General features: G+C 32.1%; 1 long non-coding RNA gene across 1 annotated transcript; it reads left to right on the top strand.

Annotated features, from left to right (window-relative positions):
* The first annotated feature begins 11,897 nt into the window (after nucleotides 1-11,897).
* LOC145790827 (uncharacterized) lies at nucleotides 11,898-14,835 on the top strand. Its single transcript, XR_014330061.1, has 3 exons — nucleotides 11,898-12,174; nucleotides 13,997-14,065; nucleotides 14,566-14,835. It is a non-coding gene; the product is annotated as an uncharacterized LOC145790827 (long non-coding RNA).
* Nucleotides 14,836-15,190: the final 355 nt, after the last annotated feature.

Here is a 15,190-nt window from a genome sequence, read left to right on the forward strand (position 1 = left end):
CTCATAAATATTATAAATTAGTAAAAGAACCTATTTAGTTAAAATTTTATTTCAAAAAAACCTTCAACTTTTCATCTTTGAAAAGTGGACATCAATTTTTTTGGTGAATTTCTTTTATAAAGGTAAGGATAATTATCAATACTATTTTTTTTACTTATCTTCTACAATGATTGCATACTTGCCCTTATCTAGTATTATATGCTAGATTTCATTAAAAATTTATAATTTATTATTTTTAAGTTTTTCACTAAGGTTTTTTTTTTATAACTGAATTAATGCATTATTTTTGTTCTATTATTATTTGTAGTGAAGTGTTATTATTTAAATTATCTAATTCTATTTCTTAAGTATATCTAATATTCATATAATTTTATTGGGAAGACAGAGAAATCAGACTCTAATATTAATTTAAACACACAATAAAATAAAACACGTTTTAAAGACAAAATAAAATTTTTAAAATTTTTTGTAATAAAATCTTAATTAGGTAGGGCTTTTTACTAATTTATAATACTTACAGATATATATTTTCTTTTTCTAATCCTTTCAGGGATTAAATATGTTTGAAATTATAGTTTAGAAACTAAATAGACTTTGATTTATATACTTTAGGCACTGGATAGACTCAATCAATAATTTAGGAATACAAAGTATGATAAACCCTTTCTGTTTTGATTATTCTTCAAGTAGTTTTTGGGGTTTTGATCTTGTGATCTTTCTAGATATAATGCAAATGATTTAATTAATATTTTGTGTCATTAACAATACAAAATATCATAACTTATCAATAATCCTTTTAAAAATATGTATGGTAAAATGACCCAAAATAATAATATTTAAAGAAAATGATTCATTATACGCATTGCACTCAAGAATATGCGATTTGTTACCATTATAAAATAGTTTAAATTTGTAGGGATTGTTTGATAAAAAAAAATTATTAATATTTAAAGAAAATGTTTAATTACACCGGGTATAGATTGTCTTCAGACCTAAATTGAAAGGTTGTCCCTGTCCATGGGCCTGCTACAGGTCTCATTTTAATGATTCAGATCATTCATTTTGTAAAAAAATTTACGTATATTATCAATAAAAAAAATAGGTCAATCTGATAATCGTATCATATCCATTTTATCTCATTTGTCACAAAAATAATAGATATTTTATTTTCAATAATACTTGTCGTCTATTTTTTTTTAAGACAAATGTAATAAATTGAATAAATTATGATTATCGAATTAATCTAATTTTGTGTGTGCATATATTTACCTGAAGAGTCTTACAAAATGAATACTTTTGATCATTAAAATAAGACTCATGATAATTCAACATATCCAAATAACACTCTCCAATCCAGATCTTAGACTGAAGGAAGTCCAACCCAATTACTACACCCATTGTTGTCAAGAATGTGTGATTTGTTACCATTATATAATAGTTTTAATTTTTAGGGATTGTTTGATAGTAACAATTTGTCTTCTATTTTTTATCTTTTAATTTGCAGGAAATCTGCACCACTTTGACTATTGACTCTATGTGAAAAGTCACCAATATATAATAGTTTCAATTTTTTGGGATTGTTTGATAGTAACAATTTATCTTCTGTTTTTTGTCTTTTTCTTTAATTTTCAGGATATGTGCACCACTTTATAAATGAAAAGTTACCAATACATATAGTTTTAATTTGTAGGGATTGTTTGATAGTAACAATTTGTCTTATAATTTTGTTTTTATCTTTTAATTTCCCGGGTATCTGCACCACTTTGACTATGATTCTAAATGAAAAATACAAATCATAGTCTCAGAAATAAGAGTTTGAATGCATAAACTCTGTCAATAGTTAAATCTCTGTGAAAGAAAAATAAATTCAGTACAATAGTGACTTCTTACTTGAACAAAGGCCATATAGTCCATTCTACACAAGTGGTCTCCTGACAAAATAAACACATCCTCTCTCTTTACTTCTTGCATCCTACAGACAATGTCACACTTTTGTAAAAGGTCTCCTATGGTAACCACTTGTTTTTATCTATGAATTTTTTTTTTTATATATATAACTATTAAATATGTATATATTTATTTTTAATAAAACAAAAACATTATTGGTATGTTTGTAAAACATGTTTTCAAAACAAATAAAAGAAGTAGCCAATTGAAGGTGATGGCTTAAAGTGATTGTCAACAGTCGGAGATTGTGTCCAAGTTGTAATAGGAGATTGTTGTTAGTTTTTAATGTTGATGTCAGGTAGTTGATTGTGGTTGGATGTTGTTGTTGAGCACATGAGGCAGTGGATAAAGGTGGTTGCAGATGGTTGAGGGTTGTGTTAACCATTGAAAAATGGTGGTCAAGGGTGGTTGAGGATGGTCGGCGACATTGATCGAATGTTGAAAGTAGTGGCTAAAGGTGGTGATCGAAGATGGTTGTTGGGTGAGGTTACTAACAATGATGCCCAACGGTGATTATGAGTTGTAGGTGGTAACCGAAAAAGGTGGAAGAGGAAGGAAATAATTAAAATATTTTTATAAACAAGTAAAACTTGTTTTTGTTTTACCCAAAAAGTTAGTGAATTTTGTAAACTATTTACAATTTTTTGGAAACAAAAATATATTAAACTAGTTTTTGTTTATATTTCAAAAAAAAAAAAAAACTGTAATGTTTAGGGCTTAGGTATGTTTTTTTTGTTTTCAAAACAAATGTTGAATTTGATTAAAAACAATTTGAAATTAAAAGTATAGGCGTTTAAATTTATTTAAAAAATAAATTTTAATTTTATCCTCTGTTCCTTCCTGCCCATTGACTAAACACCACCTTTCGACAACTTTCACCTAGCCTCTATCATTCCATTGAACTTTCTCTAGATCTGACGATCAAATGGTCAACGTTCCACAATAATTAAAAAAAAAACTCTTCGAGCACCTCATAAATTCTAACGACACTTCGAAAAACTCTTTGAGCACCTCATAAATTCTAACGACACTTCGACTACCATCTCCAGTTCAAGGCTGGCACTGGGCTAAGCAAGTAAGGCGTATGCCTTGAGCTCTCAAATTTTGGCCTGAAATAGGGTCTCCCAAATTTGTTAGTTGTATGTTATATTAAAAGTTCAAATAAATTATATTTTTGTTATTGCCTGAGGCTCAGTCTGAAAGGCCCCAAAAAAATCCTTTTAGGTCCAATTAGAAAAAATATAAAGAGGAGTTGTGGGCCGGTCCTTTAAACCTGATTTAATTCCCACAAGGTCCTGGACCAAAATAATTTAGCACATCTTCCCATTTTACCCTTGACATTCAGCCCACATATAGAAATCACTCAACTGTTCCACACCCTCTCTCTCTCTCTCAATCGGCCACCGAAGATCACTTCCGACCTTTGGTAATATTTTTTTTTGGCCATTTTCCATTTCCACCATGTCAATACCACCATGCTGGCAACAAGAGAAAAAGAGAAAAATAAGGATGAAGAAATGAATGAGGGAGATAAGGAGTCCTTACTAGAAAATAATTCTTCACGTTTGCAGATCAACACAAAGATTCAAAGAAAAATCCAGTCAAGAAATTTATGATTGACACATTTAATAATAAATTTATCACTATCTGTTTGTTAAAAATTAAAAAGAAAAAAGAAAATCTCGTCTTCATAATCACAAATCAACATAAGATTCAAAGACATACTCAGTGATAAATTTATCACTGATTGACACATTCAGTGATAAATTTATCACTGACTGTTTGTTAAAAAATTACAAAAAGAAAATCTCATCATCATCGTCACAAATTAACACAAGATTCAAAGGCATATTCATGAATAAATTTAGCAGTAACAAACACATTCACTGATAAATTTCCCATTAGTTGTTTGTTAAAAGATTACCAAAATAAAAATAAAAATAAAAATCTCGTAATCTTCGTTACAAGTCAACACAAGATTCAAAGAAATATATCAGTGATACATTTATCACTGATACAGCAGATTTTGTATAATAGAAATAAAAGGAGAGAGAATGAATGAGGAAGAGGGAGGCAATAAATATAACATGAACAAAAATCAGCGATAAATTTATCATTGTATTAATATCAAAATTCCAGTAGCATCAATGTAATGCCCCAACTTTCGAGCTGTTAATAAATCAACTCAACCTCAAATTTAAACCTCTAACTAATTAATAACCTCAAAAATATACAAATTTATCTCCAAAATAATTACACAAATGTATAAAAAATATATCTTACAAAAATCTCCAAAAACAAAATAATAATAATAACAATAACATATAATGGTGACCCCAAAATATCTTACTCTAATAATCTCTTTAGAACTTCAAATCCAATCTCCACTAAATTGCTTCGAACCTGAAAAATAAATTAATTTGGGAAGTATACAATACGACAGGAATAACAAAGCTCAAACAAAGAATAAATTCACAGGGATCTAATAATTACACAGACGATTCAATTCGAGATACCAAGTAATTTATCAAATTGCACAAACAAGTCAACTCGACATATGATAATTTATCTAAGACCAGATACTTCGTCCTACTCAATACATGACCAGTGACCGGCCTCACCCCCCTCACCCAAGCACAACCGCTTATTCGGGCTATTGGTACAGAGCATATTGGCAAAGTCCACTTGATCCATGTATGGAGCATTTCCATGTCATTTAGCTAGACAAATCAATATTTCCAACACAGAATAACTACACGGAGTTTATCAAATGACTGGAGTAATCAAACAAATCAACAACGAATAATTCCACAGAATTTATCAAATTATCAAAATCATCAAGAGGAGTACAAATTGAAAGTGATTAAAATAACACTGGTGGTGTTTGGGAAGGATTTTTTTTGATTTTTTTTCACTAAAAGACAAATTGGTTACAAAACCAAAAAAAATAAATCCAAACAAAATATCACATCAAACCCCATAATCATTTCACTTTTTCTCTCACAAATATCACATCCAACCACACAAAAACCTAACTATCTTCCCAAACACAAAAAAAAAATTTCTCCAATAATATCCTACAACTAAAAAAACTACAAAAAAACCCAGTTCCCAAACACCCAAACTATTTGCAAAGAGATTTAAATGAAGCATATTGTATACCACCCGAATTACCTCAAATCAATCTCCTCCGTCACCAACACTCTAATCTCGATATTTCTCCATGGATCTCCAAAAATAACTCTGATCTGTTATATCACTATAAATCTCCAATGGTTGTGGATCGCAAAGGTATGTAAAGTTTAACAAAATCTACAACTCTCCTCTTACATAAAAATGCTAACTCTCACTCAAAAGACTCTTAATCTAAACTCTAAATTTTGATCATAAAGAAAGAGAGAGAGATACGGGTGGACCAAGAAGAAGAACCATAGAAAGAAGTTGAGAGGATGAGTTCAAATTTATAGGCAAAATAAAGAGTACCCTCAAAGTAAACTTGGAGGGAAAGAAAGATAGAGTAGCCTCCAAGTAAACTTGGAGGAAAGAAAGATAATTGTCTTGGAGGCAAAGAAAAGAACCCTTGCTTGGAGTCCAAGCAAACTAAAAAAATAAAAATAAATAAAAGAGATGAATAATGATAATAATGAAATGGAGGTAAAAAGAGATAAAACAAATAGAGAAAATAAGTTAGGTTCTCATCTAAAAATCTTACCGCCAAACTACCACCAATATCTTTCACTAAAATATTAATACCAAAAATACAGAATTTCACAATCTATCCCCCTTAAACAAATTTCGTCCTTGGAATTTACAATCTCTAATACTCCAAAATTTAATAACTACTAATTTCTCAAATAACACACTTTCACTACGCACTCTGATATAAACAATGATTTTATTTTTCTTTTTACCTCAAATATCAATCATTTTTTTACCTCAAATATTGAACCCAAACATTAATCACCCACCAAATCCCATGTAAGACCTAATCCCTATGCTTTGATACCATTCTGTAACGCCCCAACTTTCGGGCCGTTAATAAATCAACTCAGCCTCAAATTTAAACCTCTAACTAATTAATAACCTAAAAAAAAATACAAACTATCTCCAAAATAATAACACAAATGTATCCAAAATACATCTTATACAAATCTCCAAAAACAAAATAATAATAATAATAATAACATATAGTGGTGACCCCAAAATATCTAACTCTAATAATCTCTGTAACGCCCCAACTTTTGGGAAGTATACAATACGATAGGAATAACAAAGCTCGAACAAAGAATAAATTCACAGGGATCTAATAATTACACAGGCGATTCAATTCGAGATACCAAGCAATTTACCAAATTGCACAAACAAGTCAACTCGACATATGATAATTTATCCAGGACCAAATACCCGGTCTTACTCAGTACATGACCAATGATCGGCCTCACCCCCTTACCCAAGTACAACCGCTTATCTGGGCTATTGGTATAGAGCATATTGGCAAAGTCCAGTCGATCCATGTATGAAGCATTTCTATGTCATTTAACCAAACAAATCAACATTTCCAACACAGAATAACTGCACGGAGTTTATCAATTGACTAGAGTAATCAAACAAATCAACAACAAATAATTCCACAGAATTTATCAAATTATCAAAATCATTAAGAGGAGTACAAATTGAAAGTGATTAAAATAACACTGTTTGCAAAGAGATTTAAAGGAAGCATATTGTATACCACCCGAATTACCTCAAATCAATCTCCTCCGTCACCAACACTCTAATCTCGATATTTCTCCATGGATCTCCAAAAATTACTCTGATCTTATTTTGATAAAATCTACAACTCTCATCTGCTATATCACCATAAATCTCCAACGGTTGTGGATTGAAAAGGTATGTAAAGTTTAACAAAATCTACAACTCTCCTCTTACATAAAAATGCTAACTCTCACTCTAAATACTCTTAATCTAAACTCTAAATTTTGATCATAAAGAGAGAGAGAGAGAGAGAGAGAGAGAGAGAGAGAGAGATACGAATAGACCAAGAAGAAGAAGAACCATAGAAAGAAGGGGAGAGGATGAATTCAAATTTATAGGCAAAATAAAAAGTAGCCTCAAAGTAAACTTGGAGGGAAAGAAAGATAATTGTCTTGGAGGCAAAGAAAAGAACCTTTGCTTGGAGCCCAAGCAAACTAAAAAATAAATAAAAGAGATGAATAATTATAATAATGAAATGGAGGTAAAAAGAGATAAAACAAATAAAGAAAATAAGTTAAGTTCTCATCTAAAAATCTTACCACCAAACTACCACCAATATCTTTCACTAAAATATTAATACCAAAAGTACAGGATTTCACAAGCAGTCCACAACATATTAAACAAATCAGTGATAAATTTATCAATGAATTAATTGATAAATTCATCAGATTAGTTCAACATGTTTTACAAATGTAGCTCTTCACCAACACACTGTAGAAAGAGCCTCGATCTCATCAGCGATCATGTAAAGTACCAGATTAGCGCCAAAGATGGTAGATCGGCATTGAAAACAACTAGATTTGAAGCCATTGGTGAAGTTCGACGTTGAAGATGATGGATCAATGATTGAAGCAGAACGATAGTGATGGCAGATGGAGGAAGATCGAGGGTAATGGCAAAAAGGAAGGAAGACGACAATGTTAGACGAGTGAGTCAAATGGTTGAGATTGTGAAGTATAGATCGGCGACGGTGGAGATGGTTGGTAAACAATGGTGGTGGTAATGGCCAACGAAGGTAGTGGTGGTGACCGGTGGAGGTGACGGAGGTTAGTGACGGATGATGATGGTGGTTGCGGGTGGATGGCTATGGCCATAGCTACAATGGTGGTATATATATATATAGAGAGAGAGAGAGAGAGAGAGAGAAATGAGAAAGAAGAAGAGTTTTGGAAAAATGATCAAGAGAGAAGTTAATACAAATTGAAAAAATTAATGAGTAATAAATATTATAAACAATTAAAGATTCAGAAAGTGTTTGGGATGATTTAAATAGTGATTTTTACCAACTGGTAGTAGGGGCAAAATCGGGATAAAAAATATAACAGAATTTCCTGGTGCATGAGATAAAAACTTAGGACCTAATGGGTAATAGATTCAATTATTGGGACCAACTGATAAAAATCCCAAAATATAAGTACTGTTAGGCCCAATTAAAAATTGAATAATTACCAACTAATCCCATTAAGTATACTTAAATACTGTAGAGGGAAAAAATATGAGCTCAAGCCCAAACCCAATCACACTAGCCCAAAATAGAAAGTAGTAAGTCTAAACCCGTCCCTGGCAGTCCACGGAGGATAGCTGGCAGTAACTTGGCAATCAAGGCGTGTGGAGAGACAAGCAAATATAAAAGGTAACCTTCTAGAAGGCAGATCTATAAAATAAAGGAGAGACATCAGATTATAAATCATCTAATGGTAACAAGTGTAGAACAGACAAGATAGAGGCATAGTGTAATGCCCCCAAATTTATAACAACAGATAATCCCATAATACACACTAAATATGCAGAAACTAATAAGGTTTCAATGTTTCACTAATTTTCTTGAAAATATTACAAAAGGTGCCACATACATTATACATTCGTAAACTCTAGATCCTGAATCTATAGCATGCGACATATTCCAATACATGAAAATGAAAAGAAATACAGGAAAGTTAAATGCCTTAATGGTTACATATTTCCAAGATGATAACAAAAGAAGGTTAAGCCCAATACAAATAAAAGCTCAAGGCTTGAACAAAACTATTTAAAAAAACAAAAATAGATGGGCCTTTAGCTCCAAGATTCTCCTAAGCTAAGTCATTGGTGAAAACATATTATTAGCACCTAAAAGTTGGTTTCCACATTGGGTGAGCTAAAGCCCAGTAAAGATTTACTTTAACATATTGTATGATACTTAACAATGTCATATGATGAAAGCACATGAATGTCGTTTTACCTAAAAAAAAAATTCATTTTTCCTTCTTAAACCATGCAATGCCATTTTGTAATTCAATTCATAACTCTTTATTTTTATATAAGAAAACAAAGTAGTGGATACAAAACAATGGAAATCTCTAGTTACATATCTGTCAGTAGGCTATACAAGTGTTACCAAAGCCATTTTACCGATACTAACCGGAATAATCAACACCTAACTGTGCGGGTTTCTGGTCTTTCACTAAGGACAGACAAGCCAACATAAATATAACCACAACCACACTTTCTAACCAGATTCACCAAGGTATTCACCTATTTTTCTCAAAACAATACATTTTCAATGTACAAATATGAAATGATGTTCAAGTGCAAAATGTATGAGTAATTATTTTCAATTGACATAGTCCAAATGCAATTTCTACAAAAATTAAAGTTATCTTCCACCGATAGCCCAAAATAGATATCTCTATACAAAAGATAAGTTTCCAAGCAATAGATATAATTTCATAATCTCAATATAGGAGTGACACTACAAATTCAACTTCACTCTCAAAACCAATAGTTATGATTATACTTATCATTTCAAAAGCTCAACATCTTTTCCTTTTTCCTTAGTTCAAAACCAATGATTTCTAATAAAGCATCTATTTCTTTCAAAAGTACAATTAAAGGTGAAATTCTCAACATTTCATTTCTAATCGTCAATACAACCATTTCCACAACATTTCTTATGAATCCATTTGAAGACCCCTCTTTTGTATTCCAAAACCATCCCAAATCAATTCAAATAAAACCCTTCAAACATTCATTTATCCAAAAATTCATAACAAAACTAAAAATCATACAAGTGGTTAAAGAAATCCCTTCTTCAATAAAAGAGAGAGAAAGAAGAATGAACCCAAGATCAATGACTACAGAAATCCAAACTTTTCAAATTGAAAAAGACCATCTCCGTGCGCTCTATCTTTTATCCCAAAGCACCAAGGCAACGAGATTCCCGAATTTGAGTGTATAGAGAGGTTTATATGATAACAACTTACAGAGAAAGAAAGAGAAGAAATGACTCAGAAAACTTTTAGGGAGAGAGGGAAAAGCAAAAAGCGAAAGAAAAGACCTATTCATCGGACCTTTATAGGCACAAAATGCTTGAGTGACCTAAACACTGCTCGAGCGACCAAACCATGGCTCGAGCAAAGAAACCAAAACCCTAACCCTACAGAACAAATTGCTCGAGCGAACAAACCATCGTTCAAGCGAAGAATGACCCTTTCTCAAAATTTCAAACCTGCAAAGAAATAGCTCGAGCGAAGGAAATATAGCTCAAGCAAAGAACACCCAATTCCTAGAAGTTCATACCGTAACCACATAATTTAGGAGAAACGAAAGACCGCTCGAGCGAACTCAACAACAAACAGACATAAATTCCTTTAAAACACTAACTTCCAACCTATTTAAACAAAATCCAACAACTCCAAACAACCAATCCCAATCAACAACAAGACAACAAGGAGTATAAACAACAACAATGAGTACCGGATCTCGAATCAAAAGTACAAAAGAGTCAGGTCCTAACTCGGGCCGCTATAACGCTAGGCTTAGTAGAAACCAGAGTCGTCTGATCAAATTGATCCTACGGACGTAATGCCCAATGAGTTAGCGACTAACATTTGACATCATCCAGACCATCCATGGGATAAAGATCCAACGATCAAAGATAAGGGCAACTTGCCAAGTTGCCCGACCAAAGCCAGGTATAGGCAGAACCCTTCGATCAAGATGAGATCCGATGGATGAAAATTGAACCAGAATAGCTATAAATGGGTAAGCAAGCAAAGCATAAAGGACAAGTGAGTGAATCCAATTCAATTCAATTATACTCAATCTTGATTAGTTTCTATCTTCATAATTATTTTCTTTTTAAATATTTATGTGTGTTGGCCAATTAGGGTACTGAGTTAATCGTCAAAGGGTTCTCCCAACCTACCCTAGTTGAGAGTGATCATTGATGTTTGGTTTCTCTTTACATAGTACAACGAATAGGACGTAACATCTCGCTTTTCTTTTGGAGATAATTTCACCTTCCACAAATATCATTAAGTCCTATTGACTTTTTGAATGTACCAATAAGCTCTACAAGTTATTTCATCTTCTCTTCAATCGCTCTCTCTCTCTCTCTCTCTACTATTTTTCCAAAAGCTTCATACCACCATTTTCTACCACCGTCATCTTCGTCGTCGTCCACCCACTACCACCATCATCGTTATTCGGATGCCGCCACCGTTCACCAACTATCATATCATCATCGTCACCAATCTACACAACTACTATATCACCACTACCTCATTTGTTTCAAATGGTGAAATTGATACTAAATGACTTTAAACAATGGTGACTCTCCAGATCTCTCCCCCTCTCTCTCTCTTAAATTAGATTTGTTGCAAACTCGAATCAAATTTAGATTTATATGGAAGAGGATGGTGTAATTATTACGAATTAAATTCATTTATGAAGTACCTGATTTGAATATGTAATTTATCGGCAAAGATTTTGAAGTTTAATCCAAAAATTGAAGACTTTAATGATTTAAGGAACCAAAATTGATGATGGGAATAAGTTTAATTTGATGTTTAGAGCCTTTTAGAAGTTTGATTAAAAAATCTGATTTGGATTGATAAATTTAAATATATTTAATTAGGCCCTAATGGAAGTCAATTAGACTAATTAAATTATGTGAGATCTGAGATTAGTTATGATTAACTAATTTTGTGTTAATTAAAATTTATTAAGATTAAGTGATGCTTAATTAAATTATTCATCGTCACAGATTGAATTATGGACTAAATTAGTATTGGGGGTGTAAATAGGTGTGGGTGCATTGAGAAATCTGTGTATGTGTGTGTATGTGATGTGTTGGAAATCAAGTGTGTGTGTGTGTGTGCACGTGTCATGTTCTTGGGCAAGAAGTGAGGTGTGTGTGTGAGTGTATAATCTGATGGGTTCAAACTTGTGCTCAACCATGAGTAGGAAACACAAAATAAGAGTGAAAGAAGAGGAAAATGAGTGCATTCATGTGTGTGCTGGACAAAACTGAGAGGTAGAGAGAGAGAGAGAGAGAGAGAGAGAGAGAGAGAGAGAAAGAGAGAGAGAGAGAGAGAGAGAGCAACTCTATGTGCTGAAAGGGTGAAGGAAAGCAAGGGAAAGCTTGGAAAAGTAAAGAGTTGAAGAGAGACTCAAGGGATTGTGAAGAAACTCATCAATTGAAGGTTTTGGGTAAGGAATTAAAGCTCAAATCTTGTAGATAATTTATCTAGAAGTTGAAATTAAGAGGTAATTAGATTCAATTTCATGCAATGGAAAATAAATTAGCAAGAAAATAAGTTAGGTTCATGATTATGGAAAATAAATTAGAAATTAATTATTTCAAGTTTAATTTGTGTTATTCCTCATGAATTTGGACTTCATTTTTACATGCATCAATGAAATTTTAAGAGATTTGAAGAATTAATTTCATGTTTGGATATAAGAAGAACAAGTTGTGGTAAATTATAAATTCATGAACATTTTGAGCTTAATTTTGAATTAAAGGGATTTTGATGTAGATGGTTTGATTTTGATTATAATTTCACACATGCAAATACTTTTCCAAGAGTTTTATAATTTCAATTTCATAATTTAAGGGGATAGAAAAAAGTTAGAAATCAATTTTATGGGATTAGAAGGAAATTGATAAGAAAATGATGGATTGGAGCTAAAATCAAGTTTATGAGAGTTAAGTTAGAAATTAATTATCTTTGGCTTGATTTTGTAGAATCATCCTATAATACTTGAGATTTGAGATTAAATTCATGGAATTAGGATGAAGTTGGGTTTTAAACATAAAATGAGTTACATGCATCACGAATTAAGAAAGCTATGAAATTAGTTTCATGGATTTTGTAAGAAATAAGGTTTTAAGTAAGAAATTAAGTAGACTCATAGTTGTGGAAATTAATTTGGAAAATTAATTGTTTTTAATTTGATTTTGTAGCATTTTCTTGTGATACATGAGTTATTAAGGGAATTGAGCCATTCAAGTTCATATTTTGAAGAGACAAAGGAAATGTTTTAAGAAAATCAAGTTTATGAAAATTTGGAATTAATCCTAAAGTTTTGATTTTATAATTAGATTTTTATTTAATCCTTGCATGTGATGTAATTTAAGAATTTTATTCAATTTAGATACATTTTAGAACACCCATGATTATAAATTAAGTTTTTGGTTAAAAATTGAGTCAAGTTGAATTTCTAAGAAATCGATTTATGTAATTCATAGTTAAGTTGATTTTGTTATTAATAATAAAATTGGATCTATTTGTATTTCATACATCATGGAATTTCAAAAGGTTGGGAAGTCTAATTTATATTTTAGAATTGTGGATTGGTATAAAGGAGATGAATTGAAACTAAATTTGGGCAATTGGAGCATGATTTTGAATGAATGTTTTCTAATTGAAAGCGTTTACTAAATCATACAATCGTTCTCCATTTTTGTGTACCAAAAATACATGTTTTGAGCTTTGATTACTAAAATTGAATTTAAATTGCAATTCTGGAATTTTCAGAATTTATGTTGTCCGCTCGAGCGAGGAAAGTCTCGCTCGAGCGTGAAAATGGAGGTCCCAGAAGTTTTCAAATTTTACAATCCGCTCGAGCGACCAAAGTGGCGCTCGAGCGAAGACCCCATTTTCAGCATATTTTGAAAAATTGCATTTAGTTCCCATTTTTATTCTCATCTCTTTCCAAAGCATTCTAGACATGATTTATGACTCAATAAAGATTAATAAGCTACCAATCAACATAGATTTGTTAGTTAAAGAGTGAATCATTGATCCAGTGGTAATTGTTTAAGAAGCCAAGTAAAAGATCAATCTATTTGGAAAAGAAGGGCTTAGGAATGAAAGAATGTGTGAAATAAGAACCCGGTTTATTTGAATGAGAAAGAATAAGCGTAGTAGAACTTCGGACTATTTAGACGAAAAAAGACTAGAAAAGTCAAGTTTGATCAAGGGAGTAATATTATATTTCAATGTGTATATGTTATGTGTTTGTGTAGGCCACGCGCCATTGTCTGCCCGATTTATCTGATATGTCCAGTCCATCTGATTTGCTTCTGCAGCCATCTGTGAGTAATAACTCTGTAAAGTTATGTTTAACTTAAGTATTTTCTGACTAGTATGGTATGATCTATTTTCTGAAATACTATCTTACAAATTATGAATGAATGTCCAATTTTCTGAAAAGTATTTGTGGCACCCTTAGTTCACGTGGCCCTCGCCCGAGGGTAACAATACCGCGGCCAATTTGCACGTGGCCCTTGCCTGGGGGTAACAATACCATGGCTACTTGCGCGCAAGATATGGACCTTTATGGTCGTTGGTACCAACTATGCATGTGGGTCTCTGGACCAAATTGAACCGATAGCTAATAGGTGTACCACGTATGATCTTATGCAAAATCTGAATATGAACATGAGTGTGTATCTAAATCTATTTCTGTTTTGTAGTCTGAATATGTTCTGATTTAAATACTGGATCCTAACTTGTGCTGGACATTATTCATAAAACCCCTTTACTCTGTTATTATTCACTGGGCTTTAGCTCACTGTATTATTTATGTATGTAGGTGATCAGGCGTGTGACCAGGCTTAGAGGCATCTGCCTAGAATCTGTTTTTGTCAGCCAACCTATGTGCCTCCCGTGGAGGTTCCGAATATGTCAAGTGATTGTCGCTAAGTGTTTTAAAGTTTAAGTTTTGTTTTCTTGTTTGGTTAATCAAGTCTTGTGTATTTTTGTAAATAGGGCTAAGTCCCGTTTTGTCTAATCTGTATATATATGATGACTTAAAGATAATGTGTATATACGTATATAAAAAGTTTAAAATTTTTCTGTCTCATATAAGTCTGCACAGCTCAATGGACGTTGTATATGGTTATTTGCTTCCGCTAGCCCCTAATATTACGTTAATCTGTCTCAGAGGCCTTCGATAATCCCAAGATTACTGGCCGGTTACAATGCTAAACCTATAGGGGGGGTTTGGGTCGTGACACTACTAACTAATAAAAATGATTGGTAATCATTATTTTATCCATAAACTTTTTATAAAAGAATATATATATAAGGGCCTCACTTTCGAAATCTGCCTAAGGTCGTATAAATCTCAAGTTCGGCCTTGCTCCAACCACCACATTTGATATCCACCCAGTAAAATAGTTATATACATTTTATGTATATAAAAAACACGAAAGTAA

Source organism: Camellia sinensis, chromosome 5 (genome assembly GCF_055761805.1).
Source record: "Camellia sinensis isolate YWXY chromosome 5, ASM5576180v1, whole genome shotgun sequence".
NCBI classification, from domain to species: domain Eukaryota; kingdom Viridiplantae; phylum Streptophyta; class Magnoliopsida; order Ericales; family Theaceae; genus Camellia; species Camellia sinensis.